The sequence below is a fragment of the Scyliorhinus canicula genome, chromosome 5 (assembly GCF_902713615.1).
Source record: "Scyliorhinus canicula chromosome 5, sScyCan1.1, whole genome shotgun sequence".
Classification (NCBI taxonomy): Eukaryota; Metazoa; Chordata; class Chondrichthyes; order Carcharhiniformes; family Scyliorhinidae; genus Scyliorhinus; species Scyliorhinus canicula.
Genome location: NC_052150.1, coordinates 233,133,635 through 233,146,406, shown reverse-complemented (window position 1 = coordinate 233,146,406; position 12,772 = coordinate 233,133,635).

Here is a 12,772-nt window from a genome sequence, read left to right as displayed (position 1 = left end):
AGACGGAGGCTGAGGGGAGACCTGATAGAGGTTTACAGAATTATAAGAGGCACAGACAGGCTGGATAGTCAGAGGCTTTTTCCAAGGGTGGAAGTGTCAATTACACAGGGGCACGGGTTCAAGGTGAGAGGGGGGAGTTTAAGGGAGATGCGTGGGGTAAGTGTTTCACACAGAGAGTGGTGAGTGCCTGGACCGTGCTGCCAGAGGATGTGGTGGAAACAGCACATTAGCCACATTTAAGAGGCATCTGGATGGGTCCATGAATAGGGAGGAAATAGAGGGACACAGGCAGAGTAAGGGCAGAAGGGTTTTGGTTAGGGCATTGTGATCGGCACAGGCTGGGAGGGCCGAAGGGCCTGTTCCTGTGCTGTAATTTTCTTTGTTCTTTGTTCCCCTGGAGGGAACATGTTGGGCCTATACCCTCACCATTTCCTTTTCAAACGCCCCCTCCCCCACTGCTCTTCTGTAGATTTCCCCACAAGTAACTCTTTCCAGTCTACACTGGCCAGATCCTGCATCATTTTACTAAAGTCTGCTCTCCCCCAATCCAAGACCTTTTTCTGCAACTTCCTGGTCCGTAACAAATTTAAATTGTACCATGTTGCAAAATGCTCCCCCACCAACACATCAACACATGTTGAGCAAAAAGGTTCTCATGTATACATTTTAAGAAAGCCACTCCATTTAAGCCCTTCACACAGAAATTATCGCTATTAATTCTGGGAAAGTTGAAATCACCCACTATAATTACCCTCTTATTATTTTTACACACTTCTGCGAATTGCGCACATATTTGCTCCTCAATTTCCCGCTGACTATCCGGGGGTCTATAATAACCACCCAGCAATGTGTCTGTCCCTTTTTTATTCCTAAACTCTGCCAACAAAGCTTCATTTGATGCCCCCTCCACCTTCCCCCCCCCCCCCCCCCCCAGTGTCATCTCTCCTTACTACAGTAACTGGCTCCTCAATTAATAATCATAGAATCCCTACAGTGCAGAAGGAGGCCATTCAGCCCATCGGGTCTGCAGCAGCCCTTGGAAAGAGCACCGTACATAAGCACACACCTCCACCCTGTCCACATTGCTGGAGGAGATGCTGACGACAGGGGGACTGGAGAAGGGGGTAGTATCGGCGGTTTACGGGATTATATTGGAAGAGGAGAAGGCGCCGCTGGAAGCGATCAAGGCAAAGTGGGAGGAAGAGTTGGGAGAGGTTATGGAAGAGGGGTTCTGGTGTGAGGTGCTCCGGAGAGTGAATGCCTCCACCTCGTGTGCGAGGTTGGGGCTGATACAACTGAAGGTGATGTACAGAGCACACCTCACGAGGGCGAGGATGAGCAATTCTTTGAAGGAGTAGAAGATGTGTGGGAACGTTGTGGGGGTGGGGGGTTGGGGGGGGGGGGGCGTTGGGGGGCACAAACCACGTTCATATGTTTGGTCCTGTCCAAAGCTGGAGGATTACTGGAAGGAGGTGTTTAGGGTAATCTCTAAAGTGGTGCACGTGAAACTGGACCCGGGCCCCCGGGAGGCCATATTCAGGGTGTCGGACCAGCCGGGGTTGGAAACGGGTGCGGAGGCAGATGTTGTAGCCTTCGCCTCGTTGATCGCCTGAAGACGGATCCTGTTAGGGTGGAGATCAATCTCTCCACCCTGTGCCCTGGCGTAGCGAGGGGACCTGCTGGAATTCTTAACGCTTGAAAAGGTCAAATTTGAACTGAGGGTAAGGATGGAGGGGTTCTACAATTCATGGGCATTATTCATTATGCACTTTTGAGAATTGGAACACATCGAACATTAGGAGGTGGGGGCTGGGAGGGGGGCTGTGTGTGTTAATGGTGACTATAGGCGATTCCTGATTCCTTTATGTCATTTGTTTATGTTAACATGCGGGCTAATGTTTGGGGGTTTGTGGGAGAATGGGATCGTTGTTATTGATATGGGGATTGGCAATACATTTGCTACTGATTATTGTTTATTGTTGGGTGTAAATCTGGGAGAAAATGTAAAAAAGGAGATTACAAAATATATTTTTTTTAAACCCATCCGTTTTACCTGTAATACTCCGAGCATTAAAGTAGAGGCTATTTAACCTTGTCTTACTCTCCTGAAACTTACTACCGCTGTATTCCCTCTGACCTGATTGCTGTTCTGTGATACACCGTGTCCCTATTCTGCTATCAGACTGTGTCCTCTCCCTCTGCCAAACTAGTTTAAACTCCTCCCAACAGCAGAAGCAAACCTGCCAGCTAGGATGGAGTCCCTTTCTGATTCACATCTATATCATCCCGGTTTATAGGTCACACCTTCCCCCAAAAACAGTGCCCCACGCTTGACATTTCTAGCACCAATTAATGAATTTGAAATAAATACTTATAAAATTAAGTTACAATGACTAAAGGGTCCGTCACACTAGATTTCTACTATATTAAATGCTAAATACACTGATCTCTGCCCTCTGGTTAAGGTATGCTCTACTTAGTTAATTAAATAGTTTTACTTAAATTTTCAATTTCCTTTTCAAATTTAGTTTCCCAACCAGCCAATCAGGTCATAGCTTTATTCACCATCCTGCCTTGGAAATATATCACCGTTCCTTCCTGTCGCTGGGGCAACATCCTGGAGATCCTACCCTAACAGCACAGTGGGTGTACCTACACCTCATGTGGACATTCCCACATTGGGAGCGGCACAGTGTTTAGCATTGCTGCCTCAGCCCAGGGACCCAGGTTCAATTTCAACCTCAGGTGACTGTGCGGAGTCTGCACGTTCTCCCCGTGTCTGCGTGGGTTTCCTTCTGGTGCTCCGGTTTCCTCCCACAGTCCAAAGATGTGCCATGATCAATTGACCCTTAGTGTCCAAATGGTTAGGTGGGGTTACTGCGTTACGACGATAGAATGGGGGCGTAACCAAGAGTTGATGCAGAATCGATGGGCCGAATGGCCTCCTTCTGCACTGTAAGATTAGTTTGGGAATCAATACAGGGCTATAGGGAGAGGGCGGGGCAGTAGGATTAGTTTGGGGATTGATACAGGGCTATGGGGAGAGAGCGGGACAGTGGGATTAGTTTGGGGATTGATACAGGGCTATGAGGAGAGAGTGGGGGCAGTGGGATTAGTTTGGGGATTGATACAGGGCTATGGGGAGAGAGCGGGGCCGTGGGATTAGTTTGTGGTTTGAAACAGGGCTATGGGAAGAGAGTGGGCAGTGGGATTAGTTTGGGGATTGATACAGGGCTATGGGGAGAGAGCGGGGCAGTGGGATTAGTTTGGGGATTGATACAGGGCTAAGGGGAGAGAGCGGGGCAGTGGGGTTAGTTTGGGGATTGATACAGGGCTATGAGGAGAGAGTGAGGCAGTGGGATTAGTTTGCGGATTGATACAGGGCTATGGGGAGAGAGCGGGGCAGTGGGATTAGTTTGGGATTGATACAGGGCTATGGGGAGAGAGCGGGGCAGTGGGATTAGTTTGCGGATTGATGCAGGGCTATGGGGAGAGAGTGGGGCAGTGGGATTAGTTTGGGGATTGATACAGAGCTATGGGGAGAGAGCAGGGCAGTGGGATTAGTTTGGGATTGATACAGGGCTATGGAGAGAGCAGGGCAGTGGGATTAGTTTGGCATTGATACAGGGTTATGGAGAGAGCGGGGCAGTGGGATTAGTTTGGGGATTGATACAGGACTATGGGGAGAGAGCGGGGCAGTGGGATTAGTTTGGGGATTGATACAGGGCTATGGGGAGAGAGCGGGGCAGTGGGATTAGTTTGGGGATTGATACAGGGCTATGTGGAGAGAGTGGGGCAGTGGGATTAGTTTGGGACTGATACAGGGCTATGGAGAGAGCAGGGCAGTGGGATTAGTTTGGGGATTGATACAGGGCTATGGGGAGAGAGCGGGGCAGTGGGATTAGTTTGGGGATTGATACAGGGCTAAGGGGAGAGAGCGGGGCAGTGGGGTTAGTTTGGGGATTGATACAGGGCTATGAGGAGAGAGTGAGGCAGTGGGATTAGTTTGCGGATTGATACAGGGCTATGGGGAGAGAGCGGGGCAGTGGGATTAGTTTGGGATTGATACAGGGCTATGGGGAGAGAGTGGGGCAGTGGGATTAGTTTGGGATTGATACAGGGCTATGGAGAGAGCAGGGCAGTGGGATTAGTTTGGCATTTATACAGGGTTATGGAGAGAGCGGGGCAGTGGGATTAGTTTGGGGATTGATACAGGGCTATGGGGAGAGAGCGGGGCAGTGGGATTAGTTTGGGATTGATACAGGGCTATGGGGAGAGAGCGGGGCAGTGGGATTAGTTTGGGGATTGATACAGGGCTATGGGGAGAGAGTGGGGCAGTGGGATTAGTTTGGGATTGATACAGGGCTATGGGGAGAGAGTGGGGCAGTGGGATTAGTTTGGGATTGATACAGGGCTATGGGGAGAGAGAGGGGCAGTGGGATTAGTTTGGGATTGATACAGGGCTATGGGGAGAGAGCGGGGCAGTGGGATTAGTTTGGGATTGATACAGGGCTATGGGGAGAGAGTGGGGCAGTGGGATTAGTTTGGGATTGATACAGGGCTATGGGGAGAGAGCGGGGCAGTGGGATTAGTTTGGGATTGATACAGGTCTATGGGGAGAGAGCGGGGCAGTGGGATTAGTTTGGGATTGATACTAACCTCCCCTGCCTGGGAGGTTTGCTGCTGTCACTCAACCAGAGCATTAGCTCAGAAGGTATAATATCTGAAGGGAAATAGAGAACAAAAATAAGAGAACAACATCACCCTCAGGCAGAACTAAAAAGGTGACAAGTGTAAGAAGGGAGGTGGTCAATGCAGGATTGAGGGTGTTGTACCTAAATGCGGGCAGTATACGGAACAGGGTCAATCAGCTTGTTACGCACATTGAAATTGGCCGGTACGATGTTGTGGGCAACACAGAGACGTGGCTGCAAGGGGATCAGTGCTGCGATCTAAATATACAGGGATATGTGTCCTATCGAAAGGACAGGCAGATGGGCAAAGGGGGCGGGGTTACATTGTTAGTAAGGAATAAGAACGTAAGAACTAGGAGCAGGAGTAGGCCATCTTGCCCCTCGAGCCTGCTCCGCCATTCAATGAGATCATGACTGATCTTTTGTGGACTCAGCTCCACTTTCCGGCCCGAACACCATAACCCTTAATCCCTTTATTCTTCAAAAAACTATCTATCTTTACCTTAAAAACATGTAATGAAGGAGCCTCAACTGCTTCACTGGGCAAGGAATTCCATAGATTCACAACCCTTTGGGTGAAGAAGTTCCTCCTAAACTCAGTCCTAAATCTACTTCCCCTTATTTTGAGGCTATGTCCCCTAGTTCTGCTTTCACCCGCCAGTGGAAACAACCTGCCCGCATCTATCCTATCTATTCCCTTCATAATTTTAAATGTTTCTATAAGATCCCCCCTCATCCTTCTAAATTCCAACGAGTACAGTCCCAGTCTACTCAACCTCTCCTCATAATCCAACCCCTTCAGCTCTGGGATCAACCTAGTGAATCTCCTCTGCACACCTTCCAGCGCCAGTACGTCCTTTCTCAAGTAAGGAGACCAAAACTGAACACAATACTCCAGGTGTGGCCGCACTAACACCTTATACAATTGCAACATAACCTCCCTAGTCTTAAACTCAATCCCTCTAGTAATGAAGGACAAAATTCCATTTGCCTTCTTAATCACCTGTTGCACCTGTAAACCAACTTTCTGTGGCTCATGCACTAGCACACCCAGGTCTCTCTGCACAGCAGCATGCTTTAATATTTTATCGTTTAAATAATAATCCCGTTTGCTGTTATTTCTACCAAAATGGATAACCTCACATTTGTCAACATTGTATTCCATCTGCCAGACCCTAGCCCATTCACTTAACCTATCCAAATCCCCCTGCAGACTTCCAGTATCCTCTACACTTTTCGCTTTACCACTCATCTTAGTGTCATCTGCAAACTTGGACACATTGCCCTTCGTCCCCAACTCCAAATCATCAATGTAAATTGTGAACAATTGTGGGCCCAACACTGATCCCTGAGGGACACCACTAGCTACTGATTTCCAAACAGTGAAAAAGCATAAAAGCTGAAGAAAAAGCATACAAAGTGGCGAGGATTAGTGGGAAGCCAGAGGATTGGGAAGCCTTTAAAAGTGAGCACAGGACAACTAAAAAAGCAATAAGGGGGGAGAAGATGAAGTATGAATGCAAGCTAGCTAGTAATATAAAGGAAGATAGGAAGAGTTTTTTTCAATATATAAAAGGTAAGGGAGAGGCAAAAATAGACATTGGATCACTGAGAAATGTGACTGGAGAAGTAATAATAGGAAACAAAGAAATGGCAGAGGAACTGAATAGTTACTTTGCATCAGTCTTCACGGTGGAAGACACCAGTCGGATGCCAGAGTGCCAGGAGAATCAGGGGGCAGAGGTGAGTGCAGTGACCATTACAAAGGAGAAGGTTCTGGGGAAACTGAAAGGCCTGAAGGTGGATAAGTCACCTGGACCGGATGGACTACACCCCAGGGTTCTAAAGGAGATAGCTGAGGAAATTGTGGAGGCATTGGTGATGATCTTTCAGGAATCACTGGAGGCAGGAAGGGTCCCAGAGGACTGGAACGTGGCGAATATAACACCCTTGTTTAAGAAGGGAGGGAGGCAGAAGACGGGGACGTGCTTCTGATGCTGTACAACAATCTGACATGTTTAAAAGCAACCAGCTCTCATTCTTCCAAATTCCAATGAGTCCCAACGTGTTTAACCTTTGCTCACAAGACAATCCCTCCAGATCGGGATCATCCCAGTGAAGCTTCTCTGAACCCCCTCCAATAAAATATCTCTCCTTACATAAGGGGCAAACCTGCTCCCAGTGCTCCAGATGTGGTCCCACCAGTACCTTGTACAGCTGCAGCTCTCATACCCCAACCTCCTTGGAATAAGGGGCAACATCCCATTACCCTTCCTGATTACCTGCTACCCCTGTGTGCCAGCTTCCTGTGTCTCGTGCACAAGTCTCCCAGAATCCCTTTGTGTTGCAGCTTTCTGTGTTTTTCTGCTCTTTTTCCCACATTATTCTCCATTTGCCAACTTACTTAACCTGTCCATAATCCCTTTGCAAACTGTTTGTATCCCTCTCACAACTAGGCCTTTTCACATATTTTTGTGTCATCTGAAAATCTGGCTCCAGTACATTCGCTTCCTCCGAGTCATTGATACAAATTATAAATGTTTGCGGTCCCAGCACTGATCCGTGTGGAACCCCCGGGTCCAGGTTCACCAACCTGAAATATCCCCGCTGGCTATTTCCTGCACATTCGCCAATGATCTATCCATGCCCCTATCCAAGGGGCTGGTTTAGCTCACTCAGCTAAATCGCTGGCTTTTAAAGCAGACCAAGCAGGCCAGCAGCACGGTTCGATTCCCGTACCAACCTCCCCGGACAGGCGCCGGAATGTGGTGACTAGGGGCTTTTCACAGTAACTTCGTTGAAGCCTACTCGTGACAATAAGCAATTTTCATTTCATTTTCATTTCATGTCAATATACTACCTCCAACAATGTGGGAAATTTTGACTTAACCTTTCTGGAACCGTTCAGAGAAGGTTCACTGGGATGATCCCGTTGATCTATCTGGAAGTCCCAATACAACACATCTACTGGTTCCCCTCAATCGACTCTGGTTGAGACTTCCTCGAAAAACTCAGATAAATGAGTCAGACACGATTTCCCTTTCATGAAGCCACGCTGACTCAGCTGGGTTAGATTGTGATTTTCCAAATATGCTGCTATTACTTCCTGAATAGCTGATTCCAACATTTTCACAACAATCGGCCTATAGTTACCCACTTTACCTCCCTTTTCGGATAGCCGTGTCACATTGGCAGTTTTCCAATCCTCCAAGGATTTGGGGAAAATTACAACCGATACATCCACTGCATCTATGGCTCTGGTAGTCAGAATATTTATACGGCTAGTCCAGAGTCCAGGAGCTGGGGTGTCTGACTACAGCTCGACAGGGCCTTATCAAACAAAGCTTATCATTGCCATAGAGGGAGTAGAGCAAAGGTTCATGAGACTGACAGTCGTATGGTTGAGGATTCTGGGTCTGTGCTCGTTGGGAGTTTAGAAGGATGAGAGGGGATCTTATTGAAACTTACAGGATACTGCGAGGCCTGGATAGAGTGGACGTGGAGAGGAAAAATGAAATGAAAATCGCTTATTGTCACAAGTAGGCTTCAAAATGAAGTTACTGTGAAAAGCCCCTAGTCGCCACATTCCGGCTCCTGTTCGAGGAGGCTGGTACGGGAATTGAACCGTGCCGCTGGCCTGCCTTGGTCTGCTTTCAAAGCCAGCAATTTAGCCCAGTGTGCTAAACCAGCCAAGGATGTTTAGAATGTAACATCTAAGATGGCCACCTGCAAAGGACCATGGGAATTATGGCCAACCCAGGACTCAGACAGATACAGAGCCGATGTGTATCTGAAACACGGATAACCAGGCCTGATCGAAATCCCCACTCATTTGCATTTTTAGGCCGATTTTCCCAGGACAATAGAACTCCAATCAAGCAACTGTTTGGCGCCACTCCCCTTACTCAGAAAGCACAACTGCCAAGTTCAATGACCGCTAAGGACTTGCTCAACTACCAAGGCACCCGCCCCTTTATTGGCTGAAATCAAAGTCAGCGATCAGAGCCCTGTCGAACTCTTGGGTCCAAGGTTAAGGAACGCCCCAAAGAGCGCAAAATCCCAGGGGGATAAAAGAGAGCGCAGCCATGTGTTTGTCTCTTTTGGATCCGGCCTGTGCCAACCCAATCGTAGCAGGAACAGCCAGCCAAGTTCAAGACCAGCAATCGCTACCGGACGGATGAGCCCAGCAGAGACAGAGCCACTTTCTTCGAGCCAGCCGAGTGAAATCCAGATAAAGGCCTTATCCATTTGCACAGTGCCGGTCACCCTGAAGTTCAGTATAGGTTATTGTAGCTGATATGTGTAGTTTAACCCATAGTAGATTTTGTGTTTGCATGTTGAGATAACTTTTGTGTATGTAAGTAAACCATCTTTTGAACTAACTAACTGGTTGTGTGGTCCTTTGATCTATATAAGGGAAGGCTTGTGATTCACCAACATTATTAATAGAGCAACACCGAGGGTCGGCCAGCCTGGGTCCCGAGGCTCAGCAGGCCTGGGATCCGAGGGTCGGCCAGCCTGGGTCCCGAGGCTCAGCAGGCCTGGGTCCCGATTGTCAGCAGGCCTGTGTCCCGGGTCCCGAGGCTCAGCAGGCCTGGGTCCCGAGGGTCCGCAGGCCTGGGTCCCGAGGGTCAGCAGGCCTGGGTCCCGGGTCCCGAGGAACGGCCAGCCTGGGTCCCGAGGGTCGGCCGGCCTGGGTCCCGAGGGTCGGCAGGCCTGGCTCCCGGGGAACGGCCAGCCTGGGTCCCGAGGGTCCGCAGGCCTGGGTCCCGAGGGTCCGCAGGCCTGGCTCCCGAGGGTCCGCAGGCCTGGCTCCCGAGGGTCCGCAGGCCTGGGTCCCGAGGGTCCGCAGGCCTGGGTCCCGAGGGTCCGCAGGCCTGGATCCCGAGGGTCCGCAGGCCTGGGTCCCGAGGGTCCGCAGGCCTGGGTCCCGAGGGTCCGCAGGCCTGGGTCCCGAGGGTCCGCAGGCCTGGGTCCCGAGGGTCCGCAGGCCTGGGTCCCGAGGGTCAGCAGGCCTGGGCCCCGAGGGTCAGCAGGCCTGGGTCCCGAGGGTCCGCAGGCCTGGGTCCCGGGGAACGGCCAGCCTGGGTCCCGAGGGTCTGCAGGCCTGGCTCCCGAGGGTCAGCAGGCCTGGGTCCCGAGGGTCCGCAGGCCTGGGTCCCGAGGGTCAGCAGGCCTGGGTCCCGGGTCCCGAGGCTCAGCAGTCCTGGGTCCCGAGGGTCAGCAGGTCTGGGTCCCGAGAGTCAGCAGGCCTGGGTCCCGGGGGTCCACAGGCCTGGGTCCCGAGGGTCAGCAGGCCTGGGTCCCGAGGGTCAGCAGGCCTGGGTCCCGGGTCCCGAGGCTCAGCAGTCCTGGGTCCCGAGGGTCAGCAGGCCTGGGTCCCGAGAGTCAGCAGGCCTGGGTCCCGGGGGTCCACAGGCCTGGGTCCCGAGAGTCAGCAGGCCTGGGTCCCGAGGGTCAGCAGGCCTGGGTCCCGAGGGTCAGCAGGCCTGGGTCCCGAGGGTCGGCCGGCCTGGGTCCCGGTCCCGAGGCTCAGCAGGCCTGGGTCCCGGGGGTCCACAGGCCTGGGTCCCGGGGGTCCACAGGCCTGGGTCCCGAGAGTCAGCAGGCCTGGGTTCCGGGCCCCGAAGGTCAGCAGGCCTGGGATCCGAGGGTCAGCAGGCCTGGGTCCCGGGTCCCGAGGCTCAGCAGGCCTGGGTCCCGGGTCCCGAGGCTCAGCAGGCCTGGGTCCCGGCTCCCGAGGCTCAGCAGGCCTGGGTCCCGGGTCCCGAGGAACGGCCAGCCTGGGTCCCGAGGGTCGGCCGGCCTGGGTCCCGAGGGTCAGCAGGCCTGGGATCCGAGGGTCAGCAGGCCTGGGTTCCGGGCCCCGAAGGTCAGCAGGCCTGGGATCCGAGGGTCAGCAGGCCTGGGTCCCGGGGTCCCGAGGCTCAGCAGGCCTGGGTCCCGGCTCCCGAGGCTCAGCAGGCCTGGGTCCCGGGTCCGAGGCTCAGCAGGCCTGGGTCCTGAGGGTCCCTCGAGGACAAGAGCAGCAGATACTTGGGAACCCCACCACCTGGAAGTTCCCCTCATCATAGAATCACAGAATACCCGCAATGAAGATGAAGACCATTCAGCCCATCGAGTCTGCACCAACCTTCCGAAAGAGCATCCGATGCCCACTCCCCCACCCTATTCCCATAATCCCACCTAACTGTTGGACACTAAGGGGCCATTTCAGTGTGTCCATTCCACCCAATCTGCACAGGTTTGGACTGAGCCTTTGCGAAAGCTGACCCCTCCCTCTGTGGACACTTCCCATCAATACATTTTTAAAAGCTGTTCCAATGATTTCCATTCGGTGATTATGTGATTTATACAGAGAAATACAAAACCAGTAAACACAACCCGTCCTCATTAATGAACCTCGATACTATTCTGGTGAATTTGAACTCCATTCGTTCCTTACAGATTATTCATCCTGAGATATTGTGAACAGAATAATTACCCCAGGAAAATATTCTGCAAACGTCACTGAACTTTCACCCCGTTGTATTTTAGATCCCTCGAGATGAATGAAGAGTCCAGCAGCTTTTTGCATTGTGAACAAACCTTTCCAATGGGCTGTTAATAGTCAGGAGAGGAATGGCCCCAGCTGCCCAAGGACATGGCCCAGCTCGTCCCGAGGTCAATGGCAGTGTGACGGACAATCAGGATCCACACTCCCTTGCCATTGCGGTGCTGTCTGTTAAACAGTGCCTTTCACAGGCTCAAGGACATTCATTAGCACACAATAGGAGAGGTTAATGAGCCCCCTGTGATTAAATTATATCCTGTTTCTCGCATGAAACCCTTTTCCATTAAACATTAAAATCTGCATGGTCACTTCCTCCACAAAATGTGTGCAGTCAGCTCATTCAAAACAAACAGTGTGGGGAGGGGGGGGGGGGGGGGGGGGGGTGGAGGAGGGGAAACTAAGAGACAGGGACAGGGTGAGGATGCAGCGATCAGATTAAGGGAATGGTCAAGATGAGGGAAAGGGGGGAAAAAATGACAAAAGTGTAAAGAACAGATAAGAATAAGGTATGTGTTCAAGGTGAGGGAGGGAGAGTAAACGGCTTTCATCAGCAAATTCCAAACGGCATTGGAATGGAGGTCAACAATGAGTTAACACTGAGGCCTGTAACAGAGAGAAACACTGAGCCCAGTAACAGGGAGTAACACTGAGCCCAGTAACAGAGAGTAACACTGAGCCCAGTAACAGAGAGAAACACTGAGCCCAGTAACAGAGAGAAACACTGAGCCCAGTAACAGGGAGTAACACTGAGCCCAGTAACAGGGAGTAACACTGAGCCCAGTAACAGAGTAACACTGAGCCCACTAACAGGGAGTAACACTGAGCCCAGTAACAGAGTAACACTGAGCCCAGTAACAGGGAGTAACACTGAGGCCTGTAACAGAGAGAAACACTGAGCCCAGTAACAGAGTAACACTGAGCCCACTAACAGGGAGTAACACTGAGCCAAGTAACAGAGTAACACTGAGCCCAGTAACAGGGAGTAACACTGAGCCCAGTAACAGAGAGAAACACTGAGCCCAGTAACAGGGAGTAACACTGAGCCCAGTAACAGGGAGTAACACTGATCCCAGTAACAGGGAGTAACACTGAGCCCAGTAACAGGGAGTAACACTGAGCCCAGTAACAGAGAGTAACACTGAGCCCAGTAACAGGGAGTAACACTGAGCCCAGTAACAGGGAGTAACACTGAGCCCAGTAACAGGGAGTAACACTGAGCCCAGTAACAGAGAGTAACACTGAGCCCAGTAACAGGGAGTAACACTGAGCCAAGTAACAGAGAGAAACACTGAGCCCAGTAACAGAGAGTAACACTGAGCCCAGTAACAGAGAGTAACACTGAGCCCAGTAACAGGGAGTAACACTGAGCCCAGTAACAGGGAGTAACACTGAGCCCAGTAACAGAGAGAAACACTGAGCCCAGTAACAGGGAGTAACACTGAGCCCAGTAACAGGGAGTAACACTGAGCCCAGTAACAGAGAGTAACACTGAGCCCAGTAACAGAGAGAAACACTGAGCCCAGTA